This window comes from Magallana gigas, chromosome 10 (assembly GCF_963853765.1).
Source record: "Magallana gigas chromosome 10, xbMagGiga1.1, whole genome shotgun sequence".
Classification (NCBI taxonomy): domain Eukaryota; kingdom Metazoa; phylum Mollusca; class Bivalvia; order Ostreida; family Ostreidae; genus Magallana; species Magallana gigas.
Window position 1 is genome coordinate 26,615,871 of NC_088862.1, and position 16,696 is coordinate 26,632,566.

The 16,696-nt window shown below is 33.7% G+C and overlaps 2 long non-coding RNA genes across 2 annotated transcripts; both read right to left on the minus strand.

The window, feature by feature from the left end:
- Positions 1–96: 96 nt before the first annotated feature.
- LOC136272370 (uncharacterized) lies at positions 97–15,783 on the minus strand. Its single transcript, XR_010710358.1, has 2 exons — positions 15,595–15,783; positions 97–416 (listed from the first exon to the last, which is right to left on the minus strand). It is a non-coding gene; the product is annotated as an uncharacterized lncRNA (long non-coding RNA).
- Positions 7,990–12,671, minus strand: LOC136272345 (uncharacterized). The gene is made up of 2 exons (XR_010710325.1): positions 11,278–12,671; positions 7,990–8,293 (listed from the first exon to the last, which is right to left on the minus strand). It is a non-coding gene; the product is annotated as an uncharacterized lncRNA (long non-coding RNA).
- Positions 15,784–16,696: the final 913 nt, after the last annotated feature.

Sequence of the window (16,696 nt, forward strand, 5' to 3'; positions counted from 1 at the left end):
AAATAAAACTGTTTCAAAATCCGACGCCGAGAAAATAAGCCCTTCCAAAATTAAGTCGAAGTTACCCAAAACCCAGCTATTAATCAATTCAACAACGGAGTTACAGCTATTTATTTCAATTCATTTTGTCAACAAAAAAATAATAATCCCAAATGCGATGAAAGTTTTGCACGGAGAACGTCATCCAAGAAGAGGGCGCCATTTGTAATACCATGGCAACGAGGAACCTGGATTATATTTAGACCTGATTAAAAGTTTGATGACCTCCCGCTCTAAAGCATTACGGAACTGTGCAACACGGCGGGTGGGGATGGAAAGGGCGGAAGTCCGGTTTCCATGTGGCAGGGGGTGCATGACTGATAGCTGGATCATCCCAAGTAAAAGGATCCAAAACAGTGGTCTTATGTCCATTGTCACTGAAAAAACCCAAAGAAAACACTATAAAGTATTTATAAAACAACATTCCGATATCTGTATGAAAAATGAAAATGCATTAAAATCCGCACAAACCGGGGATTGAACTTTAGACCTTCAGAACTCCCTTTCTAGCAATGCGCACTTTAAGCATTCTGTCAAATGAGGAAGTGAAACAACATTTTGCGAGATACTTGAATTAGCGGACGCTTTGTTCCGCCAGAGTATCATGTTACTGTAACTAGCATCATGCCACTCTATCCCCATAGCAATCGTATATGGTTGTCTTGCATCTTTATTAAATATAGCGTATCGAAATATGAAAAAACATGAAAATCGGCGACAATGCGTGAGATACAACTTTTGACATTTACATAAAACCGTTTTTAATGTAGACACGAGGGAAAAAAGTAATTTGAAGTCATTTCTAATGAAAAAGTCACGAATCTTTTCTTTCCGTTTTCGACAAATGAAATACTATATAGTAGGACTGAGGATCAAATACAGCCCTACAATGACTTTACACAGAGGCCAGCTTAAAGGGGCATATGGTCGCGATTTTCGTCAGGTTTAATTTTGCTGTTTTTATTGTTTACAGAGCATTATTAATGCATTTCTAATGAAAAATCAAAATTTGAGTGTCAGTCGAAGAGTTCTAAACAAGATACAGAGCTCACATGTCTTTGCTGTGTAAACAAGGCTCGTGTCATGTTTTTGTTTACATTATTTCAATGTACATGTATAGGTTAAATTCTTTTTCAAGCTGTTTTTTTTCCCTTCGTTTTAATTCGTTTTCAACATAAATAAATCGTTGCTAGCGTTTGTAACATTCATTTTAAGTCTAAACCTGGAACTTTTAAAATGTAAACAAAAAATATAACATGAGCTTTGTTTACATAACAAAGAATTGTACGCTCTGCATCTTTATTATAAAACACGACGCCTGACACTCAGATATTTACGAAAGCCGAGAAGGATCATTCGAGATTCGAGATTCGAAATACGAGATTCGAAATACGAGATTCGAGATTCGAAATTCGAGATTCAATATCTAAATTAACCAATCAAATCATGGATCTGAAACCTGTATCCTAGCAACATCAAACTGTTCTAAATAAAGATCATTCGTACATGTTCTTTCCTACAAATAAATGTCTTAATAGCTCTTATATAGTGGTAATAAAATGGTTAAATTAACATTGATGAATTAACCCCACACAGTATAAACCATTAGATTAGAAATAACACTGTTGGCTTTGCGAATCTAAGTGGTTTTGTTTGCCCTGTATGTATTTCCCCCCGAACAATTTTAACCCGAAGTGCATTCGCCCCAACTGTGTAAAAATCGGCTCGCGAAGAAAGATCTGTTTAATCTAAATGTTTTAGCTATGAAACGAAACTCAATGAAATAATCGACATGTCAAAATATAGGTTATGATAAAGTTTTAAACCATAGAAGATATAATGATTTACAACCTCAAAGACAAAAATCCAGATAAGAATAGTGTATTGTAGGGTATGGCAATGCCATTGTCAGAGAGAGAGAGAGAGAGAGAGAGAGAGAGAGAGAGAGAGACAGACGGACAGACAGACAGACACAGAGAGAGTTTTGTAGTGTCAAATTCAGTTTGATTTAGAATTGAATTTGATTTGATTTGTTACAAGCATATATAGACAATAATTAAGCCTCTAAAACGAGAAAAGAGAGGAGGTAGCTAGGGTAGGGCAGACCAACTACCAAGCTTTAATTTTAACGGTGTTAGCGCACCTGTGATTTACATCGACTCTCTCTCTCTCTCTCTCTCTCTCTCTCTCTCTCTCTCTCTCTCTCTCTCTCTCTCTCTCTCTCTCTCTCTCTCTCTCTCTCTCTCTCTCTCTCTCATCACCTAGCATTTCCTTTTCCGTGAGGGGGTTTGGGGTATTTGTGATGTCTTACATTAGCTAGCGAAAATGATAAAAAACCATGAAATTTTCTTTAAATTGTGTGCGGATGTTGTACGCCAATAATCTGTTTTCAGTATATACATTTCAAGAGGGGGGGGGGGGGGGGCTATATAGTCCTAATTAATTTGTCAGTTATTCTCTCCCCACTTTGTTTTCTCTTCGTTTTCCAGGTGTTTTTTTTATTTGGCTCGGCAAATTAATATAAAACTTTCTGTGTAGCTCCATAACGATGCACTGTAGATAAATTATGAGTAGTGTTACTTTAATTTGATAAACAGGTACATATCCGTACTTGATTTTTAATTTGACTCTTATAATCGGATTTAATATTCCAATAATTATAGGGTAGGAAAGAGTAGACGGGACTTTTTTGCGCATATCCTACTGTACCATTCATTCAACACAGGTATTAGCACTCATCGAGTTCGACTTGCTTTCCTTTTCTTTCATCCACTGGATATAAAGCTATTAATTTTTGAAAATATTTTGAATTTATGGCCTGATTATATATAAATTAGAGCTGAGCTGGTGCATATATTTACCCAAATGGACCAAAATATAACCAAATGAATCTAAAAATTTTGACAAAATTAGTTTTAAACGTACGACTCTTTTTCAATTCTAATCGGGTATGTCCTTTAGAAAAATCTTGAACCACACACATTTTAGCAAATAAAACGGCAATTGTTTCATTTTTTAAGGGGAGGGAGGTGGTGCCGGTAAAGGACATGTATTGCTTGTGGCAGTTGTGCTATACTCTCATTTGTTATAATAGGTAATACTACATATTGATATAAAATGAAAGTTTCCAATTACACTGTACATAGCTTCTATCACGCATTTTGACCCGTGCGATAGTTTAAAACAATTTTCAAAGCATTTAATGTAATTCAACCGATCATTTTTGAAATTTAATTTTCTGGATCCCCGCCTGATACGTCCGCCTTCTTGTATATTAGAATTACATGTACGTTGACCATATGTACACATTAACTTAATCGGCTATGTTATGGGACGATAACATTTTTTATCAATGTTTTTGCAGGATATGTAACAAATAACAGTCTATTTGTGGGTTTTTGCACTGATTATTTGAGATAATTTGCCGCCATCTTTTATGCATTCCACACACCACTCACAGTTTCTTTATTTGGTGTTCTATGTGTGTGGCGACAAATTGGTAAATTTGCACCACTCACCCCTTGTAGCTTCATCCTGATTACATTTTATCTAGTTAAGTGTAATGTAGTAGTATATTAAATACACACATCTTTGTTTGCAGTGCTTATTTACATCTTTAGAGATTTACTTACAAAAAAAGTAAACATTTGTGTGACTTATATATGTAAGTATTGTCAATTTTGGTGCGGTGGGGGTAGGGGGTAGGAAACTACAGAGAAACTTAACTTGGCTGTGAAACATATGCTTTTATTCTTTCTTGTTGATATATCAATGAATGAATTATAACAAAATATATGTACAACAATTAATTTTGAAATATTCATGCACAATCAAATAAAAGGTTTTACTGTTCTCTGCACAAGAAATCGGCAATGTGAACAAATTGGCACCCTATCATCCCTACCTTTAATTGTAGAGAGTAGGTATCCTTCTATATTGAAAACAATTCCAAAAGTAAGACTCATAATAAGTTGTTTACTGAGGAAAAGGAAAAAAATTGTATTTATTAATAATTCCGTATGATGTGATAATATCTCAATGATTTGTTTATAATCATAGTACTAGTGTATCACTGTATGCATACATAAAAACGATAAGTAATGCTTATATTTATTAGTGAAACAGGACAGATTATTTATATTTAGATTATTTAGATACATGTACTAATCTTCATGCGGGGATCTAGAAAGGAGGGGGTCAGGGGATCTGGACCCCCTCCTCGGGAAAATTGGAGCTTATTAAATTTACATAGCAAATTTTTTAAAATTGGCCTAGGACCCCCTACAGAAAAAATTAGCTACGCTTATGAAGTTCTCTACCATAACCGCATTTTTACACAAAAGGGGTGAATAAACCCGGGTTTTAAACTATTACTGGTGGTGAAATACCTTAGGGTTCAAACGCATCAGGTGGAAATGCACCAGGGCAAACAAAATCACTTAGATCCGCGAAGCACACTGCATTATTAGTAGTCTACTTAGATATTCTGTGTAAAAGTAAATACAAACTAGAGCAAAGCTCGTTGCAAAGCAACGAGTGGGTTTTCCGCTGATGTCGAAAGTAATGCTAGAAGTACCTCTAAGCAGTGTTCTTAATCTAATGACAAAAGTAACTTAAGTACAAAAAAGATTTTAAAAATCGAATGATTCTTGGTATGACTTAACAAAATCCGAATGGTTTAAGTACAAATTAACAAAAAAACATAACCATTTCAAGACCGAGTTAACAAAAAAATCAGAATGTGTTTAAGTACGACTTAACAAATTTGACTTCATTTTAGGTAAAAGTTAACTTTATCTGGAACTAACATCTAATTTCTTGACCCAGAATGCAAAATTAAAATTTCCGTAAAAAATCAATTTTGTTTAAAACATAATTTCGAGCAACATTTCCTCTACACTGCTTTTCAAAGGGTTGACCTTTCGTACTATGTGCTTGTTGCATCATCAATTGTCAGAAACTTATCGATGTATAGTTTACTTAATTTTATTATTCCTCTGTGAATATTTTTATTTAAAATTACTATGAACCAGACAACATTGAAATGGTGAACATTTCAAAGGGCCCCGCTGATGTTATTTTAGAGAATTTTGCTTTTACCTTGACCTATAACTTGAAATTATTCCAGCTGGCATAGAACTTCTAATTCAATTTCATTGCCCCTAACATATAGGCATTTTTGTTCAATCTGACCAAGATTAAGCATATCCGGGAAATATTCTACTGTCTAAAACTAATTTTATTAAGATCTGCTATGACCTTCACATTGACATGGTTCAAGGTCACTGCACCCCATTAACCAATAAGCTCTGTTTAGGCAAAATATTAGCCAATTAGGGGCTAAAAGGAGAGTATATATATGCTCTTAAAATATGGATTTTTGTGTGATCTGATATGACTTTGACACTTGATCTACAAATATCATTAGAGGTCATTGCATATCCTTTGATCAAAGGCATCATGTGGGTGAAGTATGAGCCTGATTGGAGCAAAGGGAGAGAAGATGTACTCCAGACAAGGATTTTTTAAATATAATTCTGCTATGACCTTCACAGTTTACCTTGAAAATAGGTTCAAGGTCACTACACACCCTTTACTCAAAAGCTCTGCTTATGTGAAGTCTGAGCCCTATAGGGGTTAGTAGAAAGTATATATGCTCTGAAAAAAGGATTTTTTGCATGATCCGATATGATATTTCACCCTTTACCTAGAAATTTCATGCAAGGTCACTGCACATCGATTAACAATAGAGACAGTCTGTGAGTATTAGCCAGATTGGACCAAAGGGAGAGAAGATATGCCCCAGACAAGGATTTTATATATGTAATTCTACTATGACCTTAACCTTATACCTAACAACATGGTTCAAGGTCACTGCACATCCTTAACCCAAAGGAACCCTGTGGATGAGGTATGAGCCAGATTGGGCCAAGGGGAGAGAAGCTATGCTCCGGTCAAGCGATCTCGGATGGACAGACGGACAAACTGATCACTAGAAGGCGCCCACACAAACTTGCTTTCTATCTAATTTGAAATAGTATCCATGGTATCTGCCCATGGTGAATAGTCATCAAAACCGTTCATCAGCAGAATTTGATTTCCCTCCTTTTTAAACTCGGAACACCTCTGACCTAATCAGATCACCGCATTAAATACAAAGTTTGATAACTCTAATTTGTTTATCATCAAGAAATTCTGCATCGCTGACAAATAAAGTTTTCTTCGGTACAATAATATACCAATTAATGACTATCTGGACAATAGCAAGTTTATTGTCCCACCCCACAGCAACTATTTCCCTTGGCTTTGCCTCATGAAATAGTTGCTGTCTTGAGGGACAATAAACTTGCTATTGTCCTCATACCCAGTAGATACTAAATAGGCATATAATATCCCATCCACCTCCATTTCATGTTATATAACCTCCAGTTTGTAACCTTCAATTTCACTGTGTAAAGGCAACACAACAGTCAAAGCCGCAAGTTTCACAATTTATTACTGCTTCTCATGTACTTAAAATTAGGGGCCTTAATATTGCTTAGGCCTAAAAAAAAAAAGTTGTGTGTTTCGGGTAACCCGACCTAACCTACAAAAATGGCCCGATCCTCCCATTTTTAGATGCCTGATTTTATCCGACTGTGAATTTTATCTTATTTCCAATAAAAAATACGTTTTTAAATATGAAACAAACAAACATTCTTAGGATTCAGGCAAAAAAAATAGATAAAATAAAAAAAAATCCCCACCTACCTAACCTAATTTTTTCATTAGTGTTACCCTAAACACACTATTTTTTTTTTAGGCCTTACCAATTCCAACAAGAGACATCCCATTAACTATTGATAAACATTAAAATTCATTTCATGAATCTACGCAACACTGGTAAATCTTCAAGTACAGTCACTATCAATTTTACAAAAATATTGACGGTTCTTTATCCGAAACTATTCCTTGTACATGTACCTTTAACTGCAATTAGTACACTAACATTTTATGAAAAGACGGTTTGTCTTAGAATAAGAAAGCTAATGCAATTCTGAGAAAAAGAATACCACATATTGCAAATTCCATTGAGGTTTAATAAAAATATGGCCATTTAAGTGAACCCCCCATTTCCAATTTCCATTAGTAAACACAGATTTACAGGGTTCTCCATAGTAAAACATCTTTACCTGACCTTTTAGAGGTCAATTGTTGTTCAACCACCTTTGAAAAGAAACCTTATTCAATACAACATGCATCTACATTATATAATCATGATAAAAGCTTCACATCACTTAGAAATATCCTTACATGTATACCCCCCCCCCCCCCCCATCTTTTGATTTTCATAAAAAGTCATGGTTAAAAATGTTTTACCTAATTTTATGAAACTTATGGCAATTTCCTTGAGTCATATCTCACACATATTTAAAAACAATCATCGATGATTCTAAAATTTGATCCTAATTATTTGTTTATTTTATGATTTACACCATTTTAATTAACAAATAGACAGCTGTCCTGCTTGTGATTTCTTGTTTTTATGAAAAAAAGTAAGCTAACAATCATATTTAGTGAATATCTAATCTATTTTGATTTCTACTCTCCTTCTAACCATGCTAAAACAGTAAGTTACAACCTACAAGTTAGATATCTGCCTTAAATTAAAATAAAATTCAAACACCCAGGTAGGTGGAGACAGAGTTGATTTCCATGAAAAATGTTCAAAATTTGACATGTTTTTTTCCTTTTTTTATGCATATATACCTTAGAAAGGTAGAAATAGGTTGTTTCTTGTTCATTTCAAAAGTAATTATCATAGCAGATGTTATTTCAAAGTCAAATGTACATTTACATATCCTAAATATAATCTTAATGCAGACAATTGGATGGGGTGGGGTGGGGGGGGGGGGGGTTCAATTATGTAAACACATCTAAATACCTTTATAAAATAAAAAATAAAGGAAACATAATTGCATACTTTTATTGAAAAACAAATTTTCACAACAATTATGAATTTCTTTAAATAGCCTTAATTTTGTTTTTCATAATTTCTTATCAAACACAAACCACAACATGGGATGATGCTTTCATAAAGTTCCATTATTGTTCATGCATTATCCGATTTAATTTGAATTACCGGTAAAAAGTCTGTAGAACACAAGGAATATGCATGTGGATAGAGGTGACAGGTTAATCTCAAGAGTTGACCCACAAGAATCAACAGGTAAAAGCAATGTGGTGCCATGTCGGAACAAGAGTTCGTTTTGAGCTGAAATAAAAAAAAAATAATTAGCTGTTTTTACATACATGTACTAGTAATAGCTGTGTTTACATTAACATATGCATATTATTTCTGGAAAAAATACACTGACCATGCAGTGTAATAAGTATTACATATCCCAATACATGACATAACATTTAGGCAGTACAGGATCAAAAATTTGCATATCAAGTCATAATATAATATTAAAAAAAATTCTTAGGTATAGACACTTATTAGATTGAGAGAGAGTTTGAGAGAGAGAGAGAGCTGAGTTTATTTCTTGTAGTGCAACAGTCAAGCATTTCAATTCGAAAATTACAAAGGAATATTACCCATCTGAACAGCGTCAAAGTACATGTATTTCCTTCTGGTATACCCTGTTTTATCAATTCTACCGGGTTTTTATTTTGCAAATAAATTTGGCGAGGGTTTTGGTTTCTTTTCTTTTAAATTACATTTTTTAAAAACAATACTATGTGTAATAAGCATAAAACATGTATGAGTAAACTTAATGAAGAATTTTTAATAGATTATTTTTCACAGAATGTGTTACATTACATGTATGTCAATCTTTATAAAAGTAGCGTATATTTCGTGCGTCATAAATTGGAAGTTTTAGTAAATATCATTTACTTGCATGGTAGATATATATGTCTAACCCAAATTTTCTTCATAAAGCTACAGCTGTATGTACCACATAATCATATGTTTTGTCACAAGTATACATTTATAAAAAATACCCAAATTCCAACAGTTGAAAGTAACTCGATGAATTTTTCATTCTCTGATAAGTTCATTGTGTTTTGTGCGTGCATATATTATAAGTCTGCTGCAACAGCAGCCAATCAGCGGTAAGCTGAATCCACTAATAAGAAAGTTTGTGGTTTAGGAGCGGGTAAAATTGTTTATGCATAATGTAGCTGACACTGACTTGAATAGATCTGATATATATGTACAAGATGGGAGAAATAATGACAGAACAGACTGGGATTCGAACCTTGCCCTCTGAATCTCTAGTCAAGTGCTCTACCAACTGAGCTACATGTATCTGGCACCGGTATTCAAACCAGTCTGACCGTCACATCCCCCCCCCCCCTTTAAATGATCTTCACCCTCAAAGATCACCCCTGGCTCTTCCCCTGGCAGGAGTTAACCTGTCAGTTCCAGGGGTTGGTTACAACACCAATATTGTATAGGGATGGAACGATCCACCGATGCACCACGGTATTTATTTTGACGATATTTGGATTGTTACATTTACCATTAATACATTACGATACCTATGCGGACTTTTTTTTATTTTCCAAAAATATCTGAGCTTCATATATCGGCTATTTTTAGTCTGCGCGCCTAATATGAAAGTACAAAGATGGCGGAAAACCTCGTAAAGTTGTCAAACCTGTTAGGAAGCTAAATCTGGAGTGTGGACAACTTTTGGATTACTTGTTAATGAAAAAGTAGTATATATGAGACTTAAGTAATTTGTAAATTGTGCAACGCTCATTTTAAATATATCAAAATAACTTTGGACATGCGGTAATACATCGACAGATTGAATAAATTTTTAACCCTTATTCATGTTTTCATTTAGTTGCAATGTATCGTGATATGTATCGTATCGCATCTCATGTATCGTGATATGTACCGAATCGGCTAAGTACAGAAACGTCCAAGCCTTAATATTGTAACAGGATGGGAGAAATAATGAAGGACCAAACCAGGAATTAAACCTGGTCCCCCTGAATCTCTAGTCAGGTGCTCTACCAACTGAACACTGGTATTTAAACCGGTCTGACCGTCACATATATAAAAAGTTATTTTAAACAATGGTGTTCAATAAAAAATAACACTTGCAACCTTCAGTTTTTGTCTGTAATTAATCAATATTGGCATGCGATCAGTTATCGTTGAGTACCATTTTTCATCAGTGCATTGTTACGTCATTTTATCAACACATAAAATTATATACGAAAATATGATGTAACATTGCACCAGCGAGAAATGGTCCTTGACAAGAACTGCTGGCATGCCAGTACTGCCAGTAGTCAGATTAAAAAAAGAGAATATATATGAAAAATTACATTTTAAACATTAACAAGGACAATTCAAGTACATATCAAAACTGCTAAACAAGAAAAATTATGTGAACTGGTAGAGTGGTACGCATAGTTCTAACTTGTAAACTACATGTACAAGTACATGTACCGGTTACCCGTTGGTCTGCTAAACCTCTCTAATGATACATTGATCGGCATCATAAAAATATTGAAGACTTTTTAGTCATGTTTTAACTCTGAAGTCTGAAGTATACAATTTTATTTACTTGATGTTACATGTATGTCTACAGGGTATTTATGTCTACATTTGGAGTCTTCCGCACAAGAATATGATCATATGTTTCTAATTAGACCCTGCTTTGAATTTTGAGTTGAAAATTCACAATCTAATTTTTTTTTAAATAGATAAATTTGGTCATCCATTCCAGTCACCAATGAACCTCGAGCAAGTCTAAACATCCAGTAAACAATGTAAAAATTACACGTTAGTAAACAAACACCCACACCATAACAAAACATCTAACTCTGTAATTCTTATAAAATTCTTAACCCAGCAGATGTCAAATCATCAAGATATATTTGTAAATTCATACGCGATGGACATATCATAAGAAAATCTATGTACAGTACCAACTACATGTATATTTGTATACTGTATGTATGACTTTCGCCACATGTGGATTTTGTCAATAAATTGAATTGTAATTTACACAAAATTCTGGTAAAAAGGAGAAAAAAACAAGTGAAAGGTACAACATTTGGGATTCAATTCTGTTAAAAGGATTTATATTGTCTGGACTAGAAAAATAACATACATCAGTGACAGTGTGCACGTACTTACATGTACATCTATAGACTAAATGTTAACCAGTTAACATGCTGACATTTTAACCACTATAGACAAGAAACTTTAAAAGGAATAAAAAGCCTCACCTTCTTCAGTAACATCCACATAGATCACACACTTTAATGTCCATCTTTTCCCCTTTATTACTCGTAGCTTATCAACGGCTGATCAATGGAAACATAAACATCCGTCGACATGGTCGACAGAAGTGTGGCTGTCAGAATTTCCTCGTAAACGATTCACACGAGAATATATCCCTCCTTATACAAATATGTAGTATTGTTCCCTGTGCATGTTCATCTGTTTCACAGTAACTTGAAAATGCATGTGTAAACCGAAAAATGCACAACTTATCTTCTGCATTACGCTCTCTCTTTTCTACAATGCCGTTCGTTACTGTTTACATTCGCGGGTCCGCGACAAACATTGCAAACATTTGTTCTGCGTGGCCGATTAGAACGTGTTAAAAAAGTAGTTGAATTCATAAATGATATAGCCTAGATGAAAAAAAAATGAAATTGAATCACAACAATTTATCTAAGACGCAACACAATGTAATGCAGTAAATGCCTGGGCCTTAAAACGGCATTTGTTCGCTTGTGTGTCTATGTAGACAAATTAACTCGTTCATGTACGATTCACACATATTTGTTTTATGATATTTGAAAAAAATAGGGCACAGAACTTTTTAAATTTGATACCAAATGACATTATTCAATATATTAACAATAACTGAATTAATTTTTTTTCATAAAATGATAACGATTTTTGCTATCAGAAAAATACGTGTATGAGCTGCTGACCCCTAATTATAGGGGCCAGCCCTTTTTTCTTAATTTTAAATGAAAGCTCTCGTTATTCTTAACAACTTTTGTTCTATATGTATTAACAAATTATTTTTAGTTTAAAGGTTATTATACAAAAAGCAACAAAATTTCAGACCCCCCAAAACCTTAAACTTTACCGGCAAATAGCTTAAAAACTAAAAAACATTTTGCCAAAATTTTCATGCCAGCAAAACTATAAAATGTTACCAACAATTCTGCTACATTTCATGCAACTATCTTTTGTAGTTCCCGAGATCAACTCTGGACAAAAGACCCCCCAATTTTTAATTAAAGGGCAATAACTCATAACCGGAAGTGAATTTTAAAAATTTGAAAAAAACGTCCCTAGATATTAACATTGTCTACATACCCTGAAAGTTTCATAACAATCAGACAACAAATGTACGAGAAATGGCCTACACAAAATTTGCGGATAAAAAAAAAAAATAATAATAAGAAACAGTAGAATAACAGAAGGGTTTTCCGTTGAAAAACGGAAAACCCTAATAATTATTTAGTTAGGTAGGGAGAAGTGAACATAGCATTTATTTGTATATAAGAGCATGTACGTATGATTTTTATTTAGAACAGTTTGATGTCGCTAGGATACATATTTTCAGATCCTTGATTTGATTGGTTAATTTAGATATTGAATCTCGTATTTCGAATCTCGTATTTCGAATCTCGAATCTCGAATGATCCTTCTCGGCTTTCGTAGATATTGGCTAACTATTATGGTACGGTCACACGATGCGATTTTTCATCCGATTTTCAATCGACTTGCTCAGTTAAGTCGATTGGAGTCGATTGTTGAGATGGTCACACAATTCGATTTTACAATCGATTTTCGATTTATACATGTAAAACCTATTCAGTATTTTTGTTGTACAGGAAAAATGATTGTGACGTCACGATTCTCACCAGAGAGTCGATTGTAAATCCACCCATCTGTGACGTCATACATGTTACATAAACCACGAATTCATTAAAATTCATGCAAGTAGATTTGTAATTTCTATGTAATTATAGGTGCACATCAAAAACTCAAATCATTGTTTACTTGGAGATATTTAATAAGCGTTTTTCATCCTTATATTCGACATAATTCAATAATGACAAAGGGAAATAACTCTTTTCTATTTTTCTCTAAGTGATATATCTAAATGCTATATTTTTTCTAATGTAAACAATTTTTTTCTTTTTTTAAAATTAATTTAAGTTTTCTGGCATCGTAAGCAATAACATTTAAATAGACAAACAAGTATCCATCCACTTATATTTAATTTTTAAATAAAAAAAGTGTGATTTTCAGATGATAATTTCAGCCTTGGGTTTTTATTACCTTATTTTTATTTACCTAAATAGTATGGATACATATATATTTTATTTATTTTTTGATGAAATTCAAGTCCAATAAGTTAAAAAAAGTTAATTTTTTGACTTTGAACCCATAATTTTATAGGTACGGAGTTACCTTAAGACTTTCAATCGACTTGACTTTTCTTTCGACTTAGGTGATCACACGGTACGATTTTTAAAGTCGAAAGACGAATCGTATGAGAAAATCGGATGGAAAACCCTGATGGAAAATCGCATCGTGTGACCGCACCTTAAGAGATCCCTTACTGTTGCATTGTAAACAGTAAATGTTGACCCTAAATCGTGACAATGCCACTTTAAATATACTGTATGCAGGGTTATCTTTACTTTAATGGATTTTATCCTTATTAATTATAAAATTAACTCGCTGTCATCAACTCCATTAATTTATAGCAGTGCGAGTGAAATGTAGAAAACATGATTTATGCACAAAAATCAGTTAAAATTGGACACATCTGTTCCAGAGAATCAAAAATAAGTTTATCAAATGATAGACTAATCAAAATTAGAACCATTTTAACAAGAGCTTGGACTTTGGGTAGTTGATGTTCAAACAGCAATTGTGACGTAGGCTTGTTTGCTTCATTGTAGGCCACTCAGTCATAATGATTGCTCTTTGAAATCAACAAGATTTGTCTGGCTTTTGAGCTAAGACTACTCAACCGTGTATATTTCACCTGAATCCAGTGTCATTTTTAACTTCGGCTAAAGCAGTAGATAGTTATGTCTTACTGAAATTCCAAGGCCTTGTTAAAATGGTTCTTAAGTAGAAACTAGCATTTGAGTTTCGTTGTTCATGTAGTAATTACGGATAGGTACAAATCATGTGCTTAATAAAAGCAAGCGTTTATCTAATTTATCTATTTGGCTTTTAATAAAGGGGAAAAATTCATCTTTACACATTATCGTGCTTTTTTAAGTATAACCTTCATCTGGCAAAAATCGACTCTTTTGACACAAATGAAGTAATTCTACAATATGTACATTTAATTAATATTATTCGGTAGTCCTTATCATGGACTTAGTATCAATTTTCAAATATTTAAAGCAGTACATACAAAAAATATATACCTTATACAGGGAAATATTCGCCCCGTTTTATTTTCGCCCCTTTCGCCCTCGTTGTGCAAGGGCAAATTTAAGAGTAGGCGAACTCTATATAACAAATAGTATCCCTGTTAACACAACTGCATCTGGGCGAATTAAAAACGGGGCGAAACCGTTTTCAAGTGTAAATCAAAGGCGAGAATTACACGGGGCGAAAATAACCCTGTATACAGTATGCAGTGTCTGTCTTAATTTCCTTTCGGAACCGGTATCAGAATATTTTTTTCTCTCTTTATTTTGTTTATATTCTTTCTGTACTCTGAGTTGTATTATATTTAATATTTCATAACCTTGATATATGGAAAAGGCAATAAATAGGCTGTGGCTGCTGCTTAATCTCATTCAATATATATTGAGTAAAATATTGTTTAAATAAATAACATACCACCTGAGAGAAGGCTCGGATAGGCAAAGTGTCTGTTGCCCAATCCTATTTCTATTATAGACAATATATAAATAGTACCTCATTGTCAACCGACGCACAGCGGAGGTTGACAATGGTTTTAGAAGGGTATCACACCATTATAGGGTATTGACACAGGATAAGGCATAATGTAGTTTGGCTTGCTGTGGAGAGAGAGAGAGAGAGAGAGAGAGAGAGAGAGAGAGAGAGAGAGAGAGAGGCGTACTACTTTTAAAGTCAAAGAGGCCCATAACAAATGATCTGAATCATTATACGACACTCTAACCGAGATGACCCGAATGGATGAAAAAGCAACCCCCCCCCCCCCCGGCCAATAAAATGGTTGAGTTATGTAATTGAACTTGTGGTTTACATGCAGCTACATTTCGCACATTTGTTTGTACATTTTATGAAAAGTACTCGAGAAAATGATTTGAATTAAAAAATGAAATAAACTTTTAATATACATAGTTTTATAAAGGTAATTCGAAAATTGAAAAAAAAAAATAATTGAATGAATGATCGACATGCAGAGTTAAGATCAGACGATTAAATTATGTGTTTCAATTAACATTATTCTAATTTAATTCCGTCGTTATGATAAACGATGTAAGCATTAATGTGTAATAGACAAAATATAATAACATCAAATCATGAAAATAGGAATGCGACATATAACTGCTTACCCGTAAAGTTGAATTTACCGTACTGTCCAAGATTATTTACGGTCGTATATTAGCTGTGATCTCCTACGGTGATGCTATATAATTATATTGGTATAAGTTCTAAACACAGCCTCTCTCTATCTCTCTCACTCTGGGAGTGATCAAGTTTACCTTATATCACGTGCAGCTAATTCCTGGGTTTTTATGCTAAAAAAAAACCCCCACAAATGTAAGACGTCCATTTGTCGCCTGTTGAGCATTGCTAAATGCGATTGAAGATAAATGTATATTTCAGCTTGTGAGTTGACGCTAATCAATGTTTTTCTCCACCTTTTCGTTTCTTCTTTTTCGTAAAAAAATACAAACAAATTCGTATAAAAAAAAATTAAAGGCATGTATCCTTCTTTGAACAACGCAGTCTTGCTTCAGAAATGATACTCTAACGATCCTTAAAATAAACTTTTGGTGCAGCAATTCATCTTAAATTAACTTATGAAAAAATGATATTTGAATGAATTGTTTACCTACTTCTCTTTTTTTCTGGACAGTGTTAACAATAGATGAAATTTAAACAAGAGGCCCATGGGCCACGATGCTCACCTAGAGAACGATAGGTATGATAAAATCGGCTGAATGGAGTCATAATACTAGTACTAACTATCTGGACAATGTAGTTTAATACATGTAGATCCTGTATAAATAAAAATCCACCCCCCCCCCCCCCGGATGATCTTATGTTTATTATTTATCACTAGTCTTATTTCTAACAGTATGATTTAATAGACAAGTCATATCAGATGTTGAGCATTGCAGTTCTCAAAAAGATCCTAAACAATTGTGTTATTATCTACGGGATATAAATCTCAAAAAGATTCTAAACAATTGATTATATATGGGATATAAATTAACCTTCATCAAACTTTGAACCTCTTGTGAGGCCCAAGAATTGTTCAGAGGCCAAAGTCGAAACTATTTTAAACAATCAGCAATATATCAAAATGATTGCATATAAATTAACATACATATTACGAAGGTCAATAAAAGAATACAAAGACTTTTGTCGTAGCTTCTATACTTAACGTCATATTATCACAAAACTTGATAGACATAACTTAACAATAAT